The 12726-nt window shown below is 45.4% G+C and overlaps 1 protein-coding gene across 1 annotated transcript in view; it reads left to right on the forward strand.

The window, feature by feature from the left end:
- The window catches only part of TRAK1 (trafficking kinesin protein 1), a 146157-nt gene that overhangs the window by 9752 nt on the left and 123679 nt on the right, over positions 1 to 12726 (forward strand). The window contains exon 2 of the mRNA XM_075271246.1: positions 7951 to 8249. The gene's annotated coding sequence lies outside the window, so the exon portion shown is untranslated. The remainder of the gene's footprint in view (positions 1 to 7950; positions 8250 to 12726) is intronic.

Here is a 12726-nt window from a genome sequence, read left to right on the forward strand (position 1 = left end):
GTCAAACAGCTTGTTTACTGTGAGCTTTTTATGTTGGTGTAAATTGCCATACATTGCCAGATGATAACATAGCACAAAAGAACAAAAATGCATAAAAAGAACATAGGCTTTAGTATTAAATGTGTGATAATCATTACTAATAAGTGAAAAATATATATGTGATATTACATGGTAACCTTTACTGATACATATTCAAAAAATAACTTCTAATATGGGCAGGTCACATGATCAGCAATGCAAGAAACGTACTTTTTTCTATGTCAAAAAACTGACATAGATGGGAATAATTCTGGTGCATCTTTGACATTAAGGTTTTTTTTTTCCCTAGACACCTCTTTTTACACCCGATGAAGGTGATTAAGACTAACTTGAAGAACACAAGTCAATAAATTAATCCACAAGTCCAAATTCAACCATCATGTTTAGTATTGTTTGTTAATTCTTGGTTCACACTAGCGCTCGATCTCCTTCACGGATTCAGTTCTTAATTCTGCTTGAAAAATGCGGAGAAAAAAAGCTCAGCTAGCAGACCCGATGGACCCCATTATAATCTATAGGTATTGTTCGCGGGTAACCGCTTTTTAAGCAGATTTGGTTCCTGGTTTAAAATCTTGAGGACAATGCCCTCAAACGTACAGCCAAGACAACAAAGGAGTGGCTCAAAATGAAGCATATTAAGGTTCTGAAGTGGCCTAGCCAGTCTCCAGACCTCAATCCCATAGAAAACTTATGGAGGAAGCTGAAGATCCAATTTGCCAAGCGACAGCCTCAAAATCTTAATCATTTAGAGATGATCTGCAAAGAGGAGTGGACCAACATTCCTCCTGACACATGTGCAAACCTCATTGTCACCTACAAAAAAAACGTCTGACTGCTGTGTGTAACAGTGTAATCCACAGCGCCCTACCCCTTTAAAGAGGACCTTTCATCAGATCGGGCACATGCAGTTTTATATACTGCTGGAAAACTGTCAGTGCGCTGAATTCAGCGCCCTATCGGCTTTCCTGATCTGTGCCCGGTGTAAAGCACTATCGGTCCCGGTACCGTAGCGCTTTAGTGTCAGAAGGGCGTTTCTGACAGTTAGCCCAGGGACACCCTTCTGCCCAGCAGCGCCTATCGCACTGTATAGTGTGAGCGGGGAGGAATGCCCCCTCCCTCTGCTCACAGTGCTCGTCCATGGACGAATATTATCAGGAGGGGAGGGGGCGTTCCTCCCCGCTCCACAGTACAGCGCGATAGGCGCTGCTGGGCAGAAGGGCGCCCCTGGCTAAGTGTCAGAAACGCCCTTCTGACTGTAAAGCGCTATGGTCCCGGGACCAATAGCGCTTTACACCGGGCACAGATCGGGAAAGCCGCACTGTCAGCACTGAATTCAGCGCACTGTCAGCTTTCCAGCAGTATATAAAACTGCCTGTGCCCGATCTGATGAAAGGTCCTCTTTAAGGGTATATTCACATGGTGGCAAATGAAGAGGATTTCCTGTTCATTATCTGCCGACGGCATTTTCGCTGTGTTGGGATGCTGATACAGTGCATCAGCATTCAGTCATAGCATCCCGCTCCCTATTAGGCCTGCATGAATGGGAGTCTGGGATGTGGGAAAGCTGTGTGTGTGACCTTGTGTAACAGTATCATCCACAGCGCCCTGTCCCTTTAAGGGTATTTTCACACGGCAGAAAATGAGTAGGAATTCCTCTTCATTTTCTTTACAGTGTAGCCGCGATGGGATGCAGTGCATCAGCATTTAGTCGGGGCAGGCCGCTCCTTGTTAGGCCCAGATGAATGCCCTAATGAACCTAATTTGTACATTTAGTAAAGTCATTGCCCCACTAAACTTAATATGGGTTTTTGTGCCACCCTTGGCAGTATGAACTGGCATCAGTACAGAATGTATTATGTCACTTAGGAGGAATTTCAGACCACTCTACTTTTCAGAACCCAATTGCTCTTCAGCTTTAGGTCATGGCCTAGCAGACAGGACATTCATCTTCAGTATTTTGTGCTAGAGAGCAGGATTCACAGCATCATAATGTTGCTACCATGTTTGTTGGTATGGGATGCAGCGTTAGCTTTATTCCAGATGTGACAGGCCCATGTCTTCCAGATAGTTCAACCTTTGACTCATCAGTTCACAGAATATTATCCTAAAAGGTCTTTTTTTTTTTTTTTTTTAAATGGGAAGTGAGCCTTTTTGTTCTTTTTTGACAGCATTGGTTTGCCGCTTACAACCATCCCATGGAATTCTTACACAGTGTCTTTCTTATTGTGGAATTGTATACATTGAGCTTAATGTGGCAAGTGATGCCTGTGGTTCTTCTGTGAACTTGTGGGTGGGCTGTCAGTGTGCTTTTGGTGAAATTTGTAGGCCAGCCATTCCAAAGAAGGTGGTCTACTGTTCCCAGCTGTCATTGTGGTGTGCATAAGCCAAAACCTTAGTGGCTTGTAACCTTTTTCAGAATAGGTACATTCAATGACTTGTATTATAACGTGGCATCATGTGCTGCTATATGACACCTTGTACCCTGCTTCAGATTGCCAGGCAGGTTCTATTTAAAGAATACCTGTCCTTTCATTTGACTTTCCAGGATCTACTACCATGCATATGAGGAATAACTCTATTTCTTGCCATTATATGACATTTTGCAGTTTTTTCCTCTGTAGGCTCTTGCTGTTGCATTGTATATTTCTCCCTGAGCTGGTGGATGGAGACTAGCTGTCATGTACTTAATTAAGAGGTTATAGAGCAGATCCTCCCATACTTACTTTCACTCAAATACAGCCCTATATGTCATATATAAGTTCATACTACTGTTGTTAGTGTCTTTTGCTGAATAACTGATACTAACACATCTGACATAAATCCATTAAAAATACCATTGATTACAATGGGATTTGATCTGTTGTCCGTTAATGTTCATTTTCACCAAATCTGTCGCATGTCCGTTATTTTAGCGGACACAATAACACAGGGTACAGGACTTGTGGTTTGTTTGTTTTTTTTATAACAGTAATGTCTATTGCTAACAGACAGTAAGGAACATTATACTGTCTATTATTACTTGGTTTTATTTTGTTTTAAATGGACCCTATCAGACTTCAACATTAGTGTGAACCTACCTTAAAGAAGTATAAAGTTCTTTGGTTGTGATATAAAGCTCCTATTTAGCTCCAACATCAGACAAATTCTGTTTCCACTGCTGTCTCTTTCCCTCTGTATATATATCTTAGGATAGAGTATCAATATTTTTATTACTTTTAATTTATTCTTTTCTTTCTTTCTTTCTTTTTTTTTTTTTTTTTTTGAGGATGAGATTGCTTGTACTGCAGATTGCTTAGACTGCAATACAACTACTGAGACCTGCCAGGAGCGCAGGGGGATAATCAGAGGCCCTACAAACATTCAATACCTGCAACCAGAGAGAATGCTGACTGCAGGCAATCCCTGCAGAGTGCTATAGTCAAACACCCGTCAGAAGGGGCAGAGCAGAAAGGGCAAAAACCAATTTGACAACTCTGATCAACCCCCCCCCGAATTGCTAGACTCCATAAGGGAGATTTAATCAAATTTATTAAATTGCCCATCCCTAGATCACACTACTGTTATTTAATGTCTGTTGCTACAGTTAATGCCCATTGCTGTCATTCATATGGAGCTGAGGCTAGATCATCTTTCACTCTTTGTGCGTCTGTGGGATTTTTTCCCATTCATCCAGCAGAGCATTTGAGGTCAGACAATGTTGTTGGAGGAGATGGCCTGGCTTGCAATCTCTGCTCTAGGTCATCCAAAAGGTGTTGAAAGCTGATCATGGAATATCTAGAAGGGAAGAAATGTCATAAACTGACTAGTTGCAGTGGTTGCTTCCTATTACAGTACCACACTGGGAATCGGTGAGCTCTTTAGAATGACCCATTCTATCACACACATTTATAAAGGCAGAATGCATGGCTAGGTGCTGGGTTTTATACACATTTGGCAATGCGAATGAATGACACCTGAATTCAATGATAGAGATGTGGACAGTGTGTATATAGATATATGTAAATGAAGGGGTTTCATCAGATGGGGGTGGTCCGGAGGAATCAGGTAAAATGATAATCACTTTAGTGCTGCTACTTTTCTGTCAGTTTTTGTTTACTGTGATGGTTTTTCTGGCCATTTACCCAAGTGGCTTCTGCAGTATATGGGTTACTGCAGGCCAGCGGTGATGTGGGTAGGCTGGCAAGTTATCACTGCATCACAGTTGAGCCATGTTCAAACTTGCATCGGAGTCTCCGCCGAAAGTTGTCAGAGGAAAAAGACCTGCACGGAGGGAGGACTTTCTCCTCCGCTTGTTTCAAATAATGGAGAAACGGGGAACTAGAGTTCAGTGGGAAGCAGAAATAGGACGTTGGGGGGATTCATCGGGGGAGATAGTGCTCTTTTGTTATATTATACCCTAAAACTCATTGCAGACAACATTTTTGGTTTTTTCATAAAAACCTCTAATTCAAAAAATAATACATGAGCATTGTATGATTGATGACCATGTAACAATGAGTATAGTTTGGCATATACACTCACCGGCCACTTTATTAGGTACACCTGTCCAACTGCTCGTTAACACTTAATTTCTAATCAGCCAATCACATGGCGGCAACTCAGTGCATTTAGGCATGTAGACATGGTCAAGACAATCTCCTGCAGTTCAAACCGAGCATCAGTATGGGGAAGAAAGGTGATTTGAGTGCCTTTGAACGTGGCATGGTTGTTGGTGCCAGAAGGGCTGGTCTGAGTATTTCAGAAACTGCTGATCTACTGGGATTTTCACGCACAACCATCTCTAGGGTTTACAGAGAATGGTCCGAAAAAGAAAAAACATCCAGTGAGCGGCAGATCTGTGGGCGGAAATGCGTTGTTGATGCCAGAGGTCAGAGGAGAATGGCCAGACTGGTTCGAGCTGATAGAAAGGTAACAGTGACTCAAATAGCCACCCGTTACAACCAAGGTAGCCAGAAGAGCATCTCTGAACGCACAGTACGTCGAACTTTGAGGCAGATGGGCTACAGCAGCAGAAGACCACACCGGGTGCCACTCCTTTCAGCTAAGAACAGGAAACTGAGGCTACAATTTGCACAAGCTCATCGAAATTGGACAATTGAAGATTGGAAAAACGTTGCCTGGTCTGATGAGTCTCGATTTCTGCTGCGACATTCGGATGGTAGGGTCAGAATTTGGCGTCAACAACATGAAAGCATGGATCCATCCTGCCTTGTATCAACGGTTCAGGCTGGTGGTGGTGGTGTCATGGTGTGGGGAATATTTTCTTGGCACTCTTTGGGCCCCTTGGTACCAATTGAGCATCGTTGCAACGCCAAAGCCTACCTGAGTATTGTTGCTGACCATGTCCGTCCCTTTTTAACCACAATGTACCCAACATCTGATGGCTACTTTCAGCAGGATAATGCGCCATGTCATAAAGCTGGAATTATCTCAGATTGGTTTCTTGAACATGACAATGAGTTCACTGTACTCCAATGGCCTCCACAGTCACCAGATCTCAATCCAATAGAGCATCTTTGGGATGTGGTGGAACGGGAGATTCGCATCATGGATGTGCAGCCGACAAATCTGCGGCAACTGTGTGATGCCATCATGTCAATATGGAGCAAAATCTCTGAGGAATGCTTCCAGCACCTTGTTGAATCTATGCCACGAAGAATTGAGGCAGTTCTGAAGGCAAAAGGGGGTCCAACCCGTTACTAGCATGGTGTACCTAATAAAGTGGCCGGTGAGTGTTTATTCTCCAGCAAAATGCTTTCTGAGAACTGAGCTTTGAGATGACTGTGTGACGATATGATGACATGTGGCAGATTTGTTGCGACTGTTCCTTTTATCTGAAGGTGGCTGGCAGAAATAGTTGCACATGATGCAGAAACAACCCCAGTCACATGTATGGAATGGATTTGTAAATTTGCCTGGGGTGAGAATAAGCCATAAAGATCCATTTCCTGTATATCGGCAGATATTGGTGATCGCCCCCTGTGCTCCCTGAGCATAATTTGCATATCAGAAGAAACGCTCCCCCCCCCCCCCCCCCAGAAACGGCGGAGAGCACAAGAGAATGACAGTTGGGAGTAGTATAACCTTTTTATAGGCTATTCCAACGTGCCATTACTTCAAAATTTTATTTTCTAATGATAGAATCTCTTTAAGTTTCGAACAAGGCCACTTCCTTAAGGGGTTAAACAGCGTTCTATTGAAAACATATAGCTGCAACTTTAGTCAAAACGATAATACCTGTCTATGGGGCCTCTGATAAGGGCTTGACTAGTTACTTTTTGTCATTTTGTGTTTAATAACCATAGTTCGGAGGGTTCACTTATTAATATTAATTCCAGAAAGCAACTGAAATGGATACAAATGTATCCTGGTGTGTAGTTGATATATACGCCTGGTATGGGTGTCTTGTATGTATAGCTGTAGCAAGGAGCCTGTACTGTATATTCCATTAATGTAATTACGTCAGTCGGCAAACATTGCTGGCAATTAGTTGGCAGCCGCTGAAGACGTGACTTTAAGAAAAATGTCACAGCTGTTTTAAGGCCTATCATATGTTTCTTCTTACTGAGCCGGTGGGGTTGCAGTATTTTACAATGTTTGCACTTTGTAGCTCTCATCTCCTTTGTCATGTAACTTCATGGAAATTTCATTTCAAAGTTGTTTAAGACTGTTTGATGATATCTATTAAAGGCACCTGTCCAGTGCTGGTGAAGATTAGACAGCCATTTTGTTGTACTTTTAACTATGGTATTGTATCGGCTCGCAAAGGAATTTATTTGGTGAACTTTATCATACTTTTTATGCTATTTTAAAGGGATCCTATCAGTAAAACAATTTTTTTCTGCCTACCACGTAGGAATAGCCTTAAGAAAGGCTATTCTTCTCCTACCTTTAGATGTCTTGTCTGCACCACCGTTAGGTATATAATCCAGTTTTCATTGGTATGCAAATTAGTTCTTTCGCAGCACTGGAGGCGGGCCAATTAGTTTTAATGATAGGATCCATTTAAAAAGTCACATTTTTTGCACTTGGCCTTTATATGTGTTTTAAAAATTTTATTTTTTGTTTTTTTGATTAATTTAATTTATTTTTGTCCATCATTCATGCCAATTTTGAAAAAGTGGCCAGGTTCAGCAGATTTTATAGATTTGCTCCAGATAATGATTTAAACAGGTGAAATCTACATCAGCCCCCACCTACCACAGATTTCCATTTCTGGAACTCTGATCACCTGAGATGCACCAAAATTATTTGCGCCTCTTAATCATTTTGGCACGTCTGACACCAGCAGGCAATAGATTAAAACTAGAATAACAAACATCAGCCTTAAAACAAAAATTCCATCCATTAACTTGCATCCAATGTGAGCAGCAACTGACTAAGGCCGAGGTCACCTCTGCAGATATTTGATTGTTAATCAGTGATTTCCCGTGTGTTGAGAAGGATCAGAAAGTCGAGGCTGGCCGGGATCCTGGAAACAACAAAATAAGAGCTGTGGGAGCAATGAGCTGACTATTGCCTCGAACTCTGAGCCTTTTGTCAGTATGTTTTCCCCATGGGGCATCACTCTTAAAGGGACTGTCCCAGAATTCATATTACTCACATACACAAGTAAGATTATAAGTGTTTGATCGCTGGGGGTCCCATCACTTGGACCGTCCCAGATCACAAGAAAAGGGATCTCGTGTCCACTGTATGAATGTCATGGTGGTCAAGTATCTGCATTCAATGTCTATGGGACTGCTGGATATAGCCAAGTACAGCACTTTGCTATTATGGAGTCGATTCTGAGACAACACCTTTAATGTTCATAATTATTTGGACACATGTATAAATATGATGATGTTTTAATCTTTTTTGTGTATTAAATGTAATCTACACATCCACTGATATATAACATTTCCTCCACAGCTGTCTGACTGTATGTGGCACTAGAAATCACCCTGGGAATGCTTATGGACTACTAAACCAAGGCCCCAACACTGCTTCAACTGATGGCAGTTTGCACATTTCCGTGAAACCTGCCAAGCTGGACCCCACAGCTGTGCAACACGACACCTCGGCCGTCATCGTGCCCAATTCGCCAGTAAGCGACAATGCAGTCCTAGCCTGTGCCACAGGCATTCATGAAGAACACTATGTAAGCGAAGCTGCAGGACCTGAAGATGCTTTGGGTCAGAGGGAATACAGAGATGCCGGCACCATTACAGGTGGGTAACTAGGTCTGTGACATCATGGCTGCCAATAACATAAGGGAAGGCATCATCGACGGCGGTCTACAATGCGAATATTGTCTTACTGAAACATTGCATGGCAGCATCCTGAAAACCTTAATATTCAGGTGTTACTACTGTTATTAACGTGTATAGGTTATATACAGATGGTATTTAGTGGAATCCCCATCATATAGCAATGTTCTAGCAGGAGAGGATGCATACAGTGCATTGCTTTCTATGGACCACCTATCCCAGGACTTGTCACTAGAGATGAGCGAACACTAAAATGTTCGAGGTTCGAAATTCGATTCGAACAGCCGCTCAATGTTCGTGTGTTCGAACGGGTTTCGAACCCCATTATAGTCTATGGGGAACAGATACTCGTTAAGGGGGAAACCCAAATCCGTGTCTGGAGGGTCACCAAGTCCACTATGACACCCCAGGAAATGATGCCAACACCTCTGGAATCACACTGGGACAGCAGGGGAAGCATGTCTGGGGGCATCTAACACACCAAAGACCCTCTATTACCCCAACATCACAGCCTAACAACTACACACTTTACACACTCAATACCACCTCTCTGACAGTAGGAAAACACCTTGAAACATGTGTATTTGGCACTTGCAGTGAGGAGAGCTTGTCACCAGCAGTGAATTTGGCCCTTGTAGTAAGTTGAGGTTGGCACCAACATTTGTTTTGAAAATCAGGGTGGATTGAGCCTCTAACCAGCAGAGTTTGGGCAAATTCATGGTGGAGGGAGCCTCTAAAAACCCCAGTTTGGACCAATTCATGGTGGAGGGAGACTCTAAAAACCCCAGTTTGGACCAATTCATGGTGGAGGGAGCCTCTAAAAACCCCAGTTTGGACCAATTCATGGTGGAGGGAGCCTCTAACCAGCCCAGTTTGGGCAAATTCATGGTGGAGGGAGCCTCTAACCAGCCCAGTTTGGACCAATTAATGGTGGAGGGAGCCTCTAACCAGCCCAGTTTGGACCAATTAATGGTGGAGGGAGCCTCTAACCACCCCAGTTTGGACCAATTCATGGTGGAGGGAGCCTCTAACCAGCCCAGTTTGGACCAATTCATGGTGGAGGGAGCCTCTAAAAAACCCAGTTTGGACCAATTCATGGTGGAGGGAGCCTCTAAACAGCCCAGTTTGGGCAAATTCATGGTGGAGGGAGCCTCTAACCACCCCAGTTTGGACCAATTCATGGTGGAGGGAGCCTCTAAACAGCCAAGTTTGGACCAATTCATGGTGAAGGGAGCCTCTAAAAACCCGTTTGGACCAATTCATGGTGGAGGGAGCCTCTAACCAGCCCAGTTTGGGCAAATTCATGGTGGAGGGAGCCTCTAAACAGCCCAGTTTGGGCAAATTCATGGTGGAGGGAGCCTCTAACCAGCCCAGTTTGGACCAATTCATGGTGGAGGGAGCCTCTAACCAGCCCAGTTTGGGCAAATTCATGGTGGAGGGAGCCTCTAAACAGCCCAGTTTGGGCAAATTCATGGTGGAGGGAGCCTCTAACCAGCCCAGTTTGGACCAATTCATGGTGGAGGGAGCCTCTAACCAGCCCAGTTTGGGCAAATTCATGGTGGAGGGAGCCTCTAAACAGCCCAGTTTGGGCAAATTCATGGTGGAGGGAGCCTCTAACCAGCCCAGTTTGGACCAATTAATGGTGGAGGGAGCCTCTAAACAGCCAAGTTTTGGGAAATTCATGGTGGAGGGAGCCTCTAACCAGCCCAGTTTGGACCAATTCATGGTGGAGGGAGCCTCTAACCAGCCCAGTTTGGACCAATTCATGGTGGAGGGAGCCTCTAAACAGCCCAGTTTGGGCAAATTCATGGTGGAGGGAGCCTCTAAAAAACCCAGTTTGGACCAATTCATGGTGGAGGGAGCCTCTAATTAGCCCAGTTTGGACCAATTAATTGTGGAGGGAGCCTCTAACCAGCCCAGTTTGGACCAATTAATGGTGGAGGGAGCCTCTAACCACCCCAGTTTGGGCAAATTCATGGTGGAGGGAGCCTCTAACCAGCCCAGTTTGGACCAATTAATGGTGGAGGGAGCCTCTAAACAGCCAAGTTTTGGGAAATTCATGGTGGAGGGAGCCTCTAACCAGCCCAGTTTGGACCAATTCATGGTGGAGGGAGCCTCTAAACAGCCCAGTTTGGGCAAATTCATGGTGGAGGGAGCCTCTAACCAGCCAAGTTTGGACCAATTCATGGTGAAGGGAGCCTCTAAAAACCCGTTTGGACCAATTCATGGTGGAGGGAGCCTCTAACCAGCCCAGTTTGGGCAAATTCATGGTGGAGGGAGCCTCTAAACAGCCCAGTTTGGGCAAATTCATGGTGGAGGGAGCCTCTAACCAGCCCAGTTTGGACCAATTCATGGTGGAGGGAGCCTCTAACCAGCCCAGTTTGGGCAAATTCATGGTGGAGGGAGCCTCTAAACAGCCCAGTTTGGGCAAATTCATGGTGGAGGGAGCCTCTAACCAGCCCAGTTTGGACCAATTAATGGTGGAGGGAGCCTCTAACCAGCCCAGTTTGGGCAAATTCATGGTGGAGGGAGCCTCTAACCAGCCCAGTTTGGACCAATTCATGGTGGAGGGAGCCTCTAACCAGCCCAGTTTGGGCAAATTCATGGTGGAGGGAGCCTCTAAACAGCCCAGTTTGGGCAAATTCATGGTGGAGGGAGCCTCTAACCAGCCCAGTTTGGACCAATTAATGGTGGAGGGAGCCTCTAAACAGCCAAGTTTTGGGAAATTCATGGTGGAGGGAGCCTCTAACCAGCCCAGTTTGGACCAATTCATGGTGGAGGGAGCCTCTAAACAGCCCAGTTTGGGCAAATTCATGGTGGAGGGAGCCTCTAAACAGCCAAGTTTGGACCAATTCATGGTGAAGGGAGCCTCTAAAAACCCGTTTGGACCAATTAATTGTGGAGGGAGCCTCTAACCAGCCCAGTTTGGGCAAATTCATGGTGGAGGGAGCCTCTAAACAGCCCAGTTTGGGCAAATTCATGGTGGAGGGAGCCTCTAACCAGCCCAGTTTGGACCAATTCATGGTGGAGGGAGCCTCTAACCAGCCCAGTTTGGGCAAATTCATGGTGGAGGGAGCCTCTAAACAGCCCAGTTTGGGCAAATTCATGGTGGAGGGAGCCTCTAACCAGCCCAGTTTGGACCAATTAATGGTGGAGGGAGCCTCTAAACAGCCAAGTTTTGGGAAATTCATGGTGGAGGGAGCCTCTAACCAGCCCAGTTTGGACCAATTCATGGTGGAGGGAGCCTCTAACCAGCCCAGTTTGGACCAATTCATGGTGGAGGGAGCGTCTAAACAGCCCAGTTTGGGCAAATTCATGGTGGAGGGAGCCTCTAAAAAACCCAGTTTGGACCAATTCATGGTGGAGGGAGCCTCTAATTAGCCCAGTTTGGACCAATTAATTGTGGAGGGAGCCTCTAACCAGCCCAGTTTGGACCAATTAATGGTGGAGGGAGCCTCTAACCACCCCAGTTTGGGCAAATTCATGGTGGAGGGAGCCTCTAACCAGCCCAGTTTGGACCAATTAATGGTGGAGGGAGCCTCTAAACAGCCAAGTTTTGGGAAATTCATGGTGGAGGGAGCCTCTAACCAGCCCAGTTTGGACCAATTCATGGTGGAGGGAGCCTCTAAACAGCCCAGTTTGGGCAAATTCATGGTGGAGGGAGCCTCTAAAAAACCCAGTTTGGACCAATTCATGGTGGAGGGAGCCTCTAATTAGCCCAGTTTGGACCAATTAATTGTGGAGGGAGCCTCTAACCAGCCCAGTTTGGACCAATTCATGGTGGAGGGAGCCTCTAACCAGCCCAGTTTGGGCAAATTCATGGTGGAGGGAGCCTCTAAACAGCCCAGTTTGGGCAAATTCATGGTGGAGGGAGCCTCTAACCAGCCCAGTTTGGACCAATTAATGGTGGAGGGAGCCTCTAAACAGCCAAGTTTTGGGAAATTCATGGTGGAGGGAGCCTCTAACCAGCCCAGTTTGGACCAATTCATGGTGGAGGGAGCCTCTAAACAGCCCAGTTTGGGCAAATTCATGGTGGAGGGAGCCTCTAAACAGCCAAGTTTGGACCAATTCATGGTGAAGGGAGCCTCTAAAAACCCGTTTGGACCAATTCATGGTGGAGGGAGCCTCTAACCAGCCCAGTTTGGGCAAATTCATGGTGGAGGGAGCCTCTAAACAGCCCAGTTTGGGCAAATTCATGGTGGAGGGAGCCTCTAACCAGCCCAGTTTGGACCAATTCATGGTGGAGGGAGCCTCTAACCAGCCCAGTTTGGGCAAATTCATGGTGGAGGGAGCCTCTAAACAGCCCAGTTTGGGCAAATTCATGGTGGAGGGAGCCTCTAACCAGCCCAGTTTGGACCAATTAATGGTGGAGGGAGCCTCTAAACAGCCAAGTTTTGGGAAATTCATGGTGGAGGGAGCCTCTAACCAGCCCAGTTTG

This window comes from Leptodactylus fuscus, chromosome 4, assembly GCF_031893055.1.
Source record: "Leptodactylus fuscus isolate aLepFus1 chromosome 4, aLepFus1.hap2, whole genome shotgun sequence".
In the NCBI taxonomy this organism is placed as follows: Eukaryota; Metazoa; Chordata; class Amphibia; order Anura; family Leptodactylidae; genus Leptodactylus; species Leptodactylus fuscus.